Source organism: Canis aureus, chromosome X (genome assembly GCF_053574225.1).
Source record: "Canis aureus isolate CA01 chromosome X, VMU_Caureus_v.1.0, whole genome shotgun sequence".
Taxonomy (NCBI): domain Eukaryota; kingdom Metazoa; phylum Chordata; class Mammalia; order Carnivora; family Canidae; genus Canis; species Canis aureus.
In genome coordinates, this window is record NC_135649.1 from 65558247 (window position 1) to 65574049 (window position 15803).

The following is a 15803-nucleotide window of genomic DNA, read 5'->3' on the forward strand; positions in this document are numbered from 1 at the left end:
AAACCCTCATCAAAGTAGGTTCAGAGGGAACATAGCTGAACATAGTGAAGGCCATCAATTTAAAACCCACAGCTAACATCATAGTTAATGGGGAAAAACTGAGTTTTTTCCTCTATGGTCAGGAACAAAACAGGGATGTCCACTCTCACCAGTGTTATTTACCATAGTACAGAAAGTCCTAGCCACAGCAATCAGACAATGAAATGAATTAAAGAGGAAATTGACAATAAAGAAGTAAAATCTCACTATTTGTTAGATGAAGTGATATTCTATATAGAATATAGAAATCTATATAGACAACCCAGAAGACTCCACCAAAAAAACTGATAGAAATGAGGAGCTAAAATATTGGCTTTAGGAGGAACCTGGGTTTGTCCCATCCCTTGAAAATAGCTAGATAAATATCAAATCATTCTAAATACCCAAGAAATTGATCTGAGGACTGACAGAACAAACTACACAACTAGAAGGAGAGATGATGCCACATCGTAGAAGGTAGGAGGTGCAGAGATGTGATTTGGGAAAGCAAAAGATCCCCTGGGATGTGGAAGGTAGGGAGTTTTGGTCATGGAGAGAAGGCAACGGGGAGGGAAGTACTCAGGGGATGCAGAAGGAAAACACTTCCCCAAAGCCACTGACTGGAAAAACCAGAGGAGCTGATTTTTATGAGTTTTCACAACCAGCAGGGTCGAAAGACTGGGGTTTCAGTGGTCCACAACATGGCTAGTGGGTGTTACAGTGCTCCTGTGGAGGACGGCAAATAGCCCAGTAGCAGAGGGCGAGATCTGAGGATCCCCTGGGATGCACTAGGAGAGACAGTTCCCCTTTTCTGGAGCACATCTTCAAGAAACGGCATTGCATCTCCAGGGACAAAAGGATCTGTAGGTGCCATTATCCTGTTGTGGCACTCAGTACAGGTGCAGAGACATCTGCTGAGGGCAGCTAACCTGGACACAGCTCTTTGCTGTACTTTAGTCTAAAATCCATGCCAGTGCACTTTGGTGTGACTGCCCTTCTGGGACAAAATTGCATCAGACCCAGAGCAGCTAGACCATCCCCGAGAGTAAGAGTACCAGTCCCCACTATGCCAGGTCACTAAAGTTCATTGCTTTAAAGCTCAGCCAGCTTGCCTGGAATGTAATACAGGTGCGTTGTGGTACCAGGTGGGCAGACAGCCCAGATACAAAGAGGGTGAAGGCAGGGATATCAAGGATGCCTGGGACACACAAGGGGATATTGTTTGCTCTTCTGAGAGGGCTACCAAGACAGCGATGAGTGCAAACTCCCATCTCCAGGATTAGGGAGAGCTGGACCCATTTCTTTCCCCTTCCCCTCAGGATAAAGTAACCTCAGTAAGCAGCATAGTGCCAACAGTGGTGACCTATAATGCTTACACCCAAGCCCTGTCCTCTTTGTTCTGTAGGTACTGCTTTTCTAGGGCAAGTGTACCTCAGAACCAGAGCAGCAAGCCTCTCCGTCAGAAGACCAGCACAACCCCACCCAACCCCACAGACACTTTATCTACTGAAAATAGTTCTACAAAGCTTCAGCTCTAATAGAAACAGTGTTGGGTCTCTTACAACAAGCAGACCAGAGCACACATATTTAATACTCACCATTCTCTGGGCCTGGTCCAAACACTCCCCATTGCAGGCAAGGAAAATCTCTGCAGAGAGCTGACTCAAAGAAAAAAGCAACCAAAACACAGCAGCGGAGTGCACACAGCATACAACAGAGATACTTCCTGATGCACAAGGCAATAGCAGTATATGACATCTTCTTTCTAAAGCCATTAATTTCTGGAGCAGGAACTGTAACAGGATTTCATAAGAAAAAAGAAAGAGGCCTAGAAAAAAATGCAATGATGGAGGTATTCAACACAAAAGAAAGAATACGAAAAGGTCACAAACAGGAATCTACTCAGAATAGATATACATAATATGCCCAAACCAGAATTTAAAGCAACAATAATAAGGGTACAAGTGGAGAGGGGCAAGATGGTGGAAGAGTAGGGTCCCCAAATCACCTGTCCCCACCAAATTACCTAGATAACTTTCAAATCATCCTGAAAACATACGAATTTGGCCTGAGATTTAAAGAGAGAACAGCTGGGATGCTACAGTGAGAAGAGTTCGCAATTCTATCAAGGTAGGAAGACGGGGTGGGGGGGGAAGAATTAAAGAAACACGGGATCCCTGGGTAGCGCAGCGGTTTGGCACCTGCCTTTGGCCCAGGGCACGGTCCTGGAGACCCGGGATCGAATCCCACGTCGGGCTCCCTGCATGGAGCCTGCTTCTCCCTCTGCCTGTGTCTCTGCCTCTCTCTCTCTCTCTCTATCATAAATAAATAAAATCTTAAAAAAAAAAAGAAACAAAAGGCATCCAAGGGGGAGCGGCCCCGCGAGGAGCCAGGCTAAGGCAGGGGCGAGAGTGCCCAGGACAGGAAAGCACCATCCCAGAGAAGAAGGAGCTTCACCAATCTTCCCAGGGGGAAAGGCGCTCGCAGGGAGTTAGAGCAGGACCCCAGGAGGGGCGGGGATGCCCTCAGGCTCCCTGGGACACTAACAGAGCAACTGTTATTGTGTATGTTGGCAAATTGAACACCAATAAAAAATAAATTTATTATTAAAAAAATAAATAAGGGTACAAGCTGGGCTTGAAGAAAGCATAAAAGACATGAGGGAGTCCCTTACTCTAGAGATAAAAGAACTAAAAACTAGTCAGGCTAAATCAAATTTAAAAATGCTATAACCAGGGATCCCTGGGAGGCTCAGCGGTTTGGCCCCTGCCTTTGGCCCAGGGCGCGATCCTGGAGTCCTGGGATCGAGTCCCTCATCAGGCTCCTGGCATGGAGGCTGCTTCTACCTCCTCCTGTGTCTCTGCCTCTCTCTCTCTCTCTCATAAATAAATAAATCTTTAAAAAATGCTACAATCAAAGTATGAAACTGACTTGATGTAATAACCACTAAAATGAAAGAAAAAGAGGAAGAGTAAGTGATATAGAAGACAAAATTATGGGGGAAAATGAAGATGAAAAGAAGAGGAAAAGAAAAATATTGGATCACAAATATAGACTTGAGGAACTCAGTGACTCCATAAAGTTTAATAACATTAGTACCTTAGGAGTCTCAGAAGAAGAAGAGAGAGGAAAAGGGACAGAAGGTTTACTAAAGCAAATTATAGCTGAAAACTTCCCCTAATCTGGGGGAAAAAAAGACAACCAATCTATGAGGTACAGTGAACTCTCATCAAAATCAGCAAAAGATATCATAATTAAATTTGCAAAATATAGAGATATAGGAAAATATCCTAACATCACAAAGACAAAACAAGTCCTAAACTAAAAGAGAAGACAAATAAGGTTAGCAGCACATCTTTCTTTTTTTATCTTTTTATTTTTTTAACTTTTTATTGGTGTTCAATTTGCCAACATATAGCATAACACCCAGTGCTCATCCCCCCTCAGTGCCCATCACCCAGTCACCAAACCCCCTGCCCACTTCTCCTTCCACTACCCCTTATTCATCTCCGAGTTAGGTGTCTCTCATGTTTTGTCACCCTCACTGATATTTTCACTCATCTTCTCTCCTTTCCCTTTATTCCCTTTGACTAATTTTTATATTCGCCAAATAAATGAGACCATATACTGTTTGTGCTTTTCCGATTTACTTATTTCACTCAGCATAATACCCTCCAGGTCCCTCCACATCGAAGCAAATAGTGGGTATTTGTCGTTTCTAATGGCTGAGTAATATTCCATTGTATACATAAACCACATCTTCTTTATCCATTCCTCTTTTGATGGACACCAAGGCTCCTTCCACAGTTTGGCTATTGTGGACATGCAGCACATTTTTCTATAAAAACTTGGCAGGCCAGAAGGAAGTAGAATGATATATTCCACGTGCTGAATGGGAAAATATGCAGCCAGGACAGCTCTATCCAGCAAGGCTGTTATTCCTTTTTTTTTTTAAATAAATTTATGTTTTATTGGTGTTCAATTTGCCAACATATAGAATAACACCCAGTGCTCATCCCATCAAGTGCCCACCTCAGTGCCCGTCACCGAGTCACCCCCACCCCCCGCCCACCTCCCCTTCCACCACCCCTAGTTCGTTTCCCAGAGTTAAGAGACTTTCATGTTCTGTCTCCCTTTCTGATATTTCCCACTCATTTTTTTCTCCTTTCCCCTTTATTCCCTTTCACTATTTTTTATATTCCCCAAATGAATGAGACCATATGATGTTTGTCCTTCTCCGATTGACTTATTTCACTCAGCATAATACCCTCCAGTTCCATCCACGTTGAACCAAATGGTCGGTATTTGTCGTTTCTAATGGCTGAGTAATATTCCATTGTATACATAAACCACATCTTCTTTATCCATTCATCTTGTGATAGATACGGAGGCTCCTTCCACAGTTTGGCTATTGTGGACATTGCTGCTATAAACATCGGGGTGCAGGTGTCCCGGCATTTCATTGCATCTGTATCTTTGGGGAAATCATCAACAGTGCAATTGATGGGTCGTAGGGCAGATCTATTTTTAACTCTTTGAGGAACCTCCACACAGTTTTCCAGAGTAATTGTACCAGTTCACATTCCCACCAACAGTGCAGGAGGGTTCCCCTTTCTCCACATCCTCTTCAACATTTGTGGTTTCCTGCCTTGTTAATGTTCCCCATTCTCACTGGTGTGAGGTGGTATCTCATTGTGGTTTTGATTTGTATTTCCCTGATGGCAAGTGATGCGGAGCATTTTCTCATTTGCTTGTTGGCCATGTCTATGTCTTCCTCTGTGAGATTTCTGTTCATGTCTTTTGCCCATTTCATGATTGGATTGTTTGTTTCTTTGCTGTTGAGTTTAATAAGTTCTTTATAGATCTTGGAAACTAACAAGGCTGTTATTTTGAATAGAAAAAGAGATAAAAAGTTTCCCAGACAAACACTAAAGGAGTTAATGACCACTAAACCAGCCTTGCAAGAAATAGTTTCAAGGGGACTCTTTGAGTGGGAAAGAAAGACCAACAGCTACAAACACTAGAAAAGTACAGAGAAATCTCCAGAAATAATGACAAATCAAGTAATAAAATGGCACTACATTCATTACTGTCAGTAATTACTCTGAATGCAAATGGACTAAATGCTCCAATCAAAAGACATAGGGTGTGAGAAGGGATAAAAAAAATACAAGACCCATCTAAATGCTGCCTATAGTAGAAGAAAGAGAAACCAAGGAAATGAACCCATTTACAATTACACACAAAATCATAAGATACCTAGGAAGAAATCTAATCAAAGAGGTAAAAGATCTGTACTCTGACAAAAGAAATAGAGGAGAACACAAAGAAATGGAAAAATATTCCATGCTCATAGACTGGAAGAACAAGTATATTTAAAATATCTATGCTACCCAAAACAATCTACACATTTAATGCAATCTCTATCAAAATACCACCAACATTTTTCACGGAGCTGGAACAGGTAATCCTGAAATTTGTACAGAACCAAAAAAGAACCTGAATAACCAAAAGAATGTTGAAGAAGAAAACCAGAGGTAGGGGCATCACAATCTCAGACTTCAAGCTGTATTAGAAAGCTGTAATCATCAAGACAGTATGGTACTGGCATAGAAACAAACACATAAATCAATGGAACAGAATAGAGAACCCAGAAATGGACCCTTAACGCTATAATCAACTAATCTTTGGCAAAGCAGGAAAGAATATCCAATGGAGAAAAATGTACAGTCTCTTCAACAAATGGTGTTGGAAAAATTGGACAGCCACATGTAGAAGAATGAAAGTGGATCATTTCTACACCACAAACAGAAGTTAAAGAACATACAACTAAAGAATGAATGAGTTAACCAAGAAATCAAAGAGAAATTTAAAATTATACACAACAATGAATGAAAATGAAAACATGATACTCCAAAACTTTTAGGATGCAGCAAAAGTGGTCCTAAGAGGGAAGTATATAAGAATACAGGCATACCTCCAGAAGCAAGAAAAATCTGAAATAAGCAACCTAACCTTACACTTAAAAGGGATAGAAAAAGAATGAATGAAGTCTAAAGCCACCAGAAGTAGGAAAATAATACAGCAGAAATAACTGCTATATTTAGATAGATTATTTAGATTATTATATATTTAGATTAGATATATATAGAATATATATCTATATTCTAGAGAAACAAACAAAAAACAGTAGAAGAGATCAATGAAACCAAGAGCTGCTTCATTGAAATAATTAATGAAATTGATAAACTCCTAGCCAGAATTATCAAAAAAGAAAAGTGAAAGGACTCAAATAAATAAACTCACACAGGAGACAGGAGAAATCATAGCCAACACCACAGAAATACAAACAATTATTTAAAAATATCATGAAACCATATGCCAATAAAGTAGAAGACCTGGAAGAAATAGATAAATTCCTAAGTATATATAAACTACCAAAACTGAAACAGGAACAAACAGAAAACTTGAAAAGTCCAATAACCAGCAAAGAAATTGAATCAGTATTTTATTTATTTTTTATTTTTTTCTTTATCAGAATGTTTATTTCATTTTTTTAATGAATTAATTTTTTATTGGTGTTCAATTTACCAACATACAGAATAACACCCAGTGCTCATCCCGTCAAGTGTCCCACTCAGTGCCCGTTACCCACTCACCCCCAACCCGCGTGCTCCTCCCCTTCCACCACCCCTAGTTCGTTTCCCAGAGTTAGGAGTCTTTATGTTCTGTCTCCCTTTCTGATATTCCCCACACATTTCTTCTCCCTTCCCTTATATTCCCTTTCATTATAATTTATATTCCCCAAATGAATGAGAACATACACTGTTTGTCCTTCTCCGATTGACTTACTTCACTCAGCATAATACCCTCCAGTTCCATCCACGTTGAAGCAAATGGTGGGTATTTGTCATTTCTAATGGCTGAGTAATATTCCATTGTATTTACAGACCACATCTTCTTTATCCATTCATCTTTCGATGGACACTGAGGCTCCTTCCACAGTTTGGCTATTGTGGACATTGCTGCTAGAAACATCGGGGTGCAGCTGTCCCAGCGTTTCATTGCATCTGTACCTTTGGGGTAAATCCCCAACAGTGCAATTGCTGGGTCTTAGGCCAGGTCTATTTTTAACTCTTTGAGGAACCTCCACACAGTTTTCCAGAGTGGCTGCACCAGTTCACATTCCCACCAACAGTGCAAGAGGGTTCCCTTTTCTCCGCATCCTCTCCAACATTTGTTGTTTCCTGCCTTGTTAATTTTCCCCATTCTCACTGGTGTGAGGTGGTATCTCATTGTGGTTTTGATTTGTATTTCCCTGATGGCAAGTGATGCAAAGCATATTCTCATGTGCATGATGGCCATGTCTATGTCTTCCTCTGTGAGATTTCTCTTCATGTCTTTTGCCCATTTCATGATTGGATTGTTTGTTTCTTTGCTGTTGAGTTTAAGAAGTTCTTTATAGATCTTGGAAACTAGCCCTTTATGTGGTACGTCATTTGCAAATATCTTCTCCCATTCTGTAGGTTGTCTTTTAGTTTTGTTGACTGTATCCTTTGCTGTGCAAAAGCTTCTTATCTTGATGAAGTCCCAATAGTTCATTTTTGCTTTTGTTTCTCTTGCCTTCGTGGATGTATCTTGCAAGAAGTTACTGTGGCTGAGTTCAAAAAGGGAGTTTCCTGTGTTCTCCTCTAGGATTTTGATGGAATCTTGTCTAACATTTAGATCTTTCATCCATTTTGAGTTTATCTTTGTGTATGGTGAAAGAGAGTGGTATACTTTCATTCTTCTGCATGTGGATGTCCAATTTTCCCAGACCCATTTATTGAAGAGACTGTCTTCCTTCCAATGGATAGTCTTTCTTCCTTTATCAAATATTAGTTGACCATAAAGTTCGGGGTCCACTTCTGGATTCTCTATTCTGTTCCATTGATCTATGTGTCTGTTTTTGTGCCAGTACCACACTGTCTTGATGACCACAGCTTTGTAGTACAACCTGAAATCTGGCATTGTGATGCCCCCAGATATGGTTTTCTTTTTAAAGTTCCCCTGGCTATTTGGGGTCTTTTCTGATTCCACACAAATCTTAAAATAATTTGTTCTAACTCTCTGAAGAAAGTCCATGGTATTTTGATAGGGATTGCTTAATGCAATACGTGTAAATTGCCCTGGGTAACATTGACATTTTCACAATATTAATTCTGCCAATCCATGAGCATGGAATATTTTTCCATCTCTTTGTGTCTTCCTCAATTTCTTTCAGAAGTGTTCTATAGTTTTTAGGGTGTAGATCCTTTACGTCTTTGGTTAGGTTTATTCCTAGGTATCTTATGCTTTTGCGTGCAATTGTCAAAGGGATTGACTCCTTAATTTCTCTTTCTTCAGTCTCATTGTTAGTGTATAGAAATTCCATTGATTTCTGGGCATTGATTTTGTATCCTGCCACACTGCCGAATTGCGGTATGAGTTCTAGCAATCTTGAGCTGGAGTCTTTTGGGTTTTCTATGTAGAGTATCATGTCATCGGCGAAGAGGGAGAGTTTGACTTCTTCTTTGCCAATTTAAATGCCTTTAATTTCTTTTTGTTGTCTGATTGCTGAGGGTAGGACTTCCAATACTATGTTGAATAGTAGTGGTGAGAGTGGACATCCCTGTCTTGTTCCTGATCTTAGGGGAAAGGCTCCCAGTGCTTCCCCATTGAGAATGATATTTGCTGTGGGCTTTTAGTAGATGGCTTTTAAGATGTCGAGGAAAGTTCCCTCTATCCTTACACTCTAAAGAGTTTTGATCAGGAAGGGATGCTGTATTTTGTCAAATGCTTTCTCTGCATCTAATGAGAGGATCATATGGTTCTTGGTTTTTCTCTTGCTGATATGATGAATCACATTGATTGTTTTACGAGTGTTGAACCAGCCTTGTGTCCCAGGGATAAATCCTAATTGGTCATGGTGAATAATTTTCTTAATGTGTTGTTGGATCCTATTGGCTAGTATCTTGTTGAGAATTTTTGCATCCATGTTCATCAGGGATATTGGTCTGTAATTCTCCTTTTTGGTGGGGTCTTTGTCTCGTTTTGGAATTAAGGTGATGCTGGCCTCATAGAACGAATTTGGAAGTACTCCATCTCTATCTTTCCAAACAGCTTTAGAGGAATAGGTATGAATTCTTCTTTAAACGTTTGGTAGAATTCCCCTGGAAAGCCATCTGGCCCTGGACTCTTGTGTCTTGGGAGGTTTTTGATGACTGCTTCCATTTCCTCCCTGGTTATTGGCCTGTTCAGGTTTTCTATTTCTTCCTGTTCCAGTTTTGGTAGTTTGTGGCTTTCCAGGAATGCGTCCATTTCTTCTAGATTGCCTAATTTATTGGCGTAGAGCTGTTCATAATAGATTTTAAAATCGTTTGTATTTCCTTGGTGTTGGTAGTGATCTCTCCTTTCTCATTCATGATTTTATTAATTTGAGTCTTCTCTCTTTTCTTTTTACTAAGGCTGGCTAATGGTTTATCTATCTTATTAATTCTTTCAAAGAACCAACTCCTGGATCTGTTGATCTGTTCCACAGTTCTTCTGGTCTCGATTTCGTTGAGTTCTGCTCAAATCTTTATTAACTCTCTTCTTCTGCTGGGCGTAGGGTCCATCTGCTGTTTTTTCTCTAGCTCCTTTATGTGTAAGGTTAGCTTTTGTATTTGAGTTCTTTCCAGTTTTTGAATGGATGCTTGTATTGCGATGTATTTCCCCCTTAGGACTGCTTTTGCTGCATCCCAAAGATTTTGAACGGTTGTATTTTCATTCTCATTAGTTTCCATGAATATTTTTAATTCTTCCTTAATTTCCTGGTTGACCCTTTCATCTTTTAGCAGGATGGTCCTTAACCTCCACGTGTTTGAGGTCCTTCCAAATTTCTTGTTGTGATTTAGTTCTAATTTCAAGGCATTATGGTCTGAGAATATGCAGGGGACGATCCCAATCTTTTGGTATCGGTTCAGACCCGATTTGTGACCCAGTATGTGATCTATTCTGGAGAAAGTTCCATGTGCACTTGAGAAGAATGTGTATTCAGCTGAGTTGGATGTAAAGTTCTGTAGATATCTGTGAAATCCATCTGGTACAGTATCTTTTAAAGCTCTCGTTTCTTTGGAGATGTTGTGCTTAGAAGACCTATCGGGGGTAGAAAGAGCTAGATTGAAGTCACCAAGTATAAGTGTATTATTATCTAAGTATTTCTTCACTTTGGTTACTAATTGATTTAAATATTTGGCAGCTCCCACATTCGGCGCATTATATATTGAGGATTGTTAAGCCTTCTTGTTGGATAGATCCTTTATTATGAGATAGTGTCCCTCTTCCTCTCTCACTACAGTCTTCGGGTAAATTTTAGTTTATCTGATATAAGGATGGCTACCCCTGCTTTCTTTAGAGGACCATTTGAATGGTAAATGGTTATCCAACCTTTTATTGTCAGGTTGTAGGTGTCCTTCTGTCTAAAATGAGTCTCTTGTAGACAGCAAAGAGATGGGTCCTGCTTTTTTATCCAGTCTGAAACCCTGAGCCTTTTGATGGGGTCATTAAGCCCATTCACGTTCAGAGTTACTATTGACAGGTATGAGTTTAGTGTCATCATGATATCTATTCAGTCCTTGTTTTTGTGGATTGTTCCACTGAACTTCTTCTTAAAGGGGAATTTTAAGAGTCCCCCTTAAAATTTCTTGCAGAGCTGGTTTGGAGGTCACATATTCTTTCAGTTCCTGCCTGTCTTGGAAGCTCTTTATCTCTCCTTCTATTTTGAATGAGAGCCTTGCTGGATAAAGTATTCTTGGTTGCATGTTCTTCTCATTTAGGACCCTGAATATATCCTGCCAGCCCTTTCTGGCCTGCCAGGTCTCTGTGGAGAGGTCTGCTGTTACCCTAATATTCCTCCCCATAAAAGTCAGGGATTTCTTGTCTCTTGCTGCTTTAAGGATCTTCTCTTTATCTTTGGAATTTGCAAGCTTCACTGTTAAATGTCGAGGTGTTGAACGGTTTTTATTGATTTTAGGGGGGGCATCTCCCTATTTCCTGGATCTGAATGCCTGTTTCCCTTCCCAGATTAGGAAAGTTTTCAGCTAGGATTTGTTCAAATACATATTGTGGCCCTCTGGCCCTTTCGGCTCCCTCGGGAACCCCAATTAAACGTAGGTTTTTCTTCCTCAGGCTGTCGTTTATTTCCCTTAATCTGTCTTCATGGTGTTTTAATTGTTTGTCTCTTTTTTCCTCAGTTTCCCTCTTTGCCATCAACTTGTCTTCTATGTCACTCACTCGTTCTTCCACCTCGTTAACCCTCGTCGTTAGGACTTCTAGTTTGGATTGCATCTCATTCAATTGATTTTTAATTTCTGCCTGATTGGACCTAAATTCTCTTGAAGTCATGAAGTCTCTTGAGTCCTTTATGCTTTTACCTAGAGCCACCAGTAGCTGTATGATAGTGCTTCTGAATTGGCTTTCTGACATTGAATTGTAATCCAGATTTTGTAACTCTGTGGGAGAGAGGACTGTTTCTGATTCTTTCTTTTGAGGTGAGGTTTTCCTTCTAGTCATTTTTCTCAGTGCAGAGTGGCCAAAAACAAGTTGTATTGGGGAAAGGAGAAAAAAAGAGAGAAGGACAGAAAAGAGAAAAAGAAAAAGAAAAAAGGAAGAAAAAAGGAAAAAAGAGAAGAAAAAGAGAAAGAAACAGAAAGGTGAACAAAAAGGGTGGGGGAAGCAAGCAGAAATCAAAAAGAAAAAAAAAGAACACACGGGGGAGTATCCTCTGATTCTGTATACTTTAAGTCCCTTAACTTCCCCTGGAAATTGTCTGTCTAGTTGGTCTTCTGGGGGAGGGGCCTGTTGTGCTGATTTTCAGGTGTTAGCCTTTGGGGGAGCTGCTCTGCCCCCTGCCTGGTGCAGGGCTCAGTGGCGGTTGTTTACCCTGTGAGGCCCCTGGAGGAACAACCCCAGTGGCTGCGGCAGCTCTGGAAACCTGAATTCAGCTCCCACAGTAACTACGGAGCTCTGGGTCTGCAGGGCCTGGAGTCTCTGGGGCGGGGCCACTGATCTGCTCAGCTTGGGGCAGGTGCGTCCTTGCTGTCCTGGGCCCTCCCGGCCCCTGCCTGTCCCGGGGGAGGCCGCATCCTGGGCTGTGTCCCGACACCCTGTGCTCCGGGTCTGTGCTGTTGGATTCCCGCTCCCGGCCACACAGTCCCCTCCGCGGAGCCTCCACCTGAGCCCCTTCGAGCTGCTCCCTGGCCGCACAGCCCCCTCCGCCCGGAGCCTCTTCCTCTGCCCGAGCCCCCTCCAAGCTGCTCCCGGCCGCCCAGCCCCCTCCGTGGAGTCGCCGCCCGAGTCCCTCCGAGCTGCTCCGGGTCCAGCTGTGTGCACTGCAGTCTTTTAGGGAGCTCGCCAAGGGGTATGGCACACTCTCCTGGGCGTGCAGGTGTCTGTTAGTGTCCCAGGGACCCTGAGGGCGTCCCAGCCCTCCTGGCGTCCTGCTCTAATTCCCTGCAAGCGCCTTTCTGCCTGGGAAGGTTGGTGCAGCTCCTGCTTCTCCGGGACGGGGCTCTCCTATCCTGGGGGCACTCGTCCCGGCCTTAGCCCGGCTCCGTGCGGGGCCCCTCCCCCTTGGAGGCCTTTTGTTTCTATTTCTTTTTCCCCGTCTTCCTACCTTGACAGAAGCATGAACTCTTCTCACTGTAGCGTTTCAGCTGTTCTCTCTTTAAATCTCAGGCTGAATTCGTAGATTTGCAGGATGATTTGAAAGTTATCTAGGTAATTTTGTGGGGATAGGTGATTTGGAGACCCTACTCTTCCGCCACCTTGCCCCTCCTCCAAATTGAATCAGTATTAAAAATCTACCAACACACAAAAGTCCAGGGCCAGATGACTTCACAGGGAAATGTTACCAGATATTTAAAGAAGAGTTACTATCTATTCATCTCAAACTATTCCAAATGATAGAAATGGAAGGAAAACTTCCAAACACTTTCTATGAGGCCAGTATTTCCCTGATTTGAAAACCCGACAGACTCCACTGAAGGGGAACCTGGGTGGTTCAGTTGGTTTAGCATCTGCCTTTGGGCTCAGGTCATGATCCCAGGTCCTGGGATCAAGCCCCATGATGGGCTCCCTCCTGGTGTAGAGCCTGATTCTCCCTCTCCTTTCAGCTTATGCTATCTCTCTCTCTCATTCAAATAAATAAATAAAATCTTTCTTTAAAAAAGACTCCACTGAAAAAAGAATTACAGGCCAATATCCCTGATTAATATGGGCAAAAAAAAAATTCTCAACAAAATACTAGCAACTCAAATATGTTAACACAATCATTCTCCAAAATCAGGTGGGATTTTGCAAGGCTGGTTCAATATTTGTAAATCAATAAATATGGTACACCACTCTTAATAAAAGAAAGGATAGGAACCATTTGATCCTCTCAACAGATGCAGAAAAAGCATTTGACCAACTATAACGTCCATTTTTGATGGAAACCCTCACCAAAGTAGGGATAGAGGGAACATGACTTAACATCATAAAGGCCAAATACAAAAAAACTCACAGCTCCTTAATGGGGAAAAATGGAGAGCTTTTCCTCTATGGTCAGGATTAAGATAGGAATATCCAATCTCACCACTATTACTTAATATAGTACTGAATGTCCTAGCCTCAGCAGTCAGATAACAAAAAGGAGTAAAAGGCATCCAAATAGGCAAGGAAGGATTCAAACTTTCACTGTTTGCAGACATGATACTCTATGTAGGAAATCTAAAAGACTCCACCAAGAAATTGCTAGAACTGATATATGAATTCAGTCAAGCTGCAGGTAACAAAATCCATGTGTAGAAATCTGGTGCATTTCTCCACACCAATAATGAAGCAGAAGAAAGAGAAATCAAGGAATCAATTCCTTTTACAATCACACCAAATACATAAGATATCTAGGAATAAAACTAATCAAAAAGGTAAAAGATATGTACTCTGAAAATTAGAAAACACTGATGAAAGAAATTGAAAATGAAACAAATAGATATTCCATGCTCATGTAATGGAAGAACAAACATTGTTAAAATGTCTATACTACTAAAGCAATCAATCTACATATTCAATGCAATCCCTATCAAAATGCCACCAGCATTTTTCACAGAGCTAGAACAAACAACCCTAAAGTTTGTATGCAACCACAAAAGACCCTGAAGAAACATAGCAACCTTCAAAAAGAAAATCTAAGCTGGAGGCGTCACAATTCTGGACTTCAATGTATATTACAAAGCTGTAGTGGACCAAACCATATAGTACTGCCACAAAAATAGACACACACATTAATGGAACAAAGATAACACCCAAAAATGGACCCACAGCTATATGGTCAAGTAATCTTCAACAAAGCAGGAAAGAGTATCCAATGGGGGAAAAAAGTCTCTTTAACTAACGGTGTTGGGAAAACTAGACAGCAACATGCAAAAGAATGAAACTGGAACTCGTACACAAAACACAAAAATAAATTCAAAATGCATGAAAAACCTAAATATGAGAAAAGAAACTATTAAAATCCTAGAGAAGAACACAGGCAGTAACCACTGCAAGATTGGCAGTAACACCTTCTTACTAGATACATCGCTGGAGGCAAGGGAAACAAAAGCAAAATGTACTATTGGGACTTAACCAAGATAAAAAGCTTCTGCATAGCAAAGGAAACAGTTAACAAAATCAAAAGGCAGCCTAAGGAATGGGAGAAGATATTTGCAAATTACCTATTTGATAAAGGGTTAGTATCCAAAATATATAAATAACTTATCAAACTCAACACCCAAAATCAAATAATCCAGTTAAAAAATGGGCAGAAGACATGAACAGACATTTTTCCAAAGAAAACCTACAGATGGCTAATAGACAAGGGAGAAGATGCTCAATATCACGCATCCTCAGGGAAATATAAATCAAACTACAATGAGATATCACCTCACACCTGTCAGAATGGCTATAATTAACAACACAGGAAACAAAAGATTTGGCATAACATGTACAAAGAGGAACTCTCAGGGTTGGTGAGAAAGCAAACTGGTACAGCCACTCTGGAAGACAGTATGAAGGTTCCTCAAAAAATTAAAAATAGAACTACCCTATGATTCATCAATTGTACTACTAGGTATATATACAAGTGATACAAAAATACTGATTCAAAGTGAAACATGAACCCTAATGTTTATACCAGTATTATCAACAATAGCCAAATTATGGGAAAAAAACAAATATCCGTCAAATGATAAATGGATAAAGAAGATGTGGTATATATGTGTATATATATTATATATATATATATATATAATATATATATATATATATGTGTGTGTGTGTGTATATAATGGAATAGTACTTGGCCTTAAAAAAGGAATGAAATCTTGCCATTTGTAACAATGTGCATGGAGATATCCTGTATTATGCAAAGTAAATTAACTCAGAGAAAGAGAAATAGCATATGATTTCACTCATGTGGAATTTAAGAAACAAAACAGATGAACATATGGAGAAAAAAAAGAGACAAACCATAAAACAGACTCTTTTTTAAAAAAATATTTTATTAATTCATGAGAGACACAGAGAGAGAGGCAGAGACATAGGCAGAGGGAAAAGCAGGCTCCTTCTGGGGAACTAAATGCAGGATTCGTTCCCAGGGCCCTGGGATCACAACCCGAGCCAAAGGCAGACATTCAACTACTGAGTCACCCAGGTGCCCCAAGACTCTTTTTGTCTAAATAAATAAAAAAATTTTACTTATTTATTTA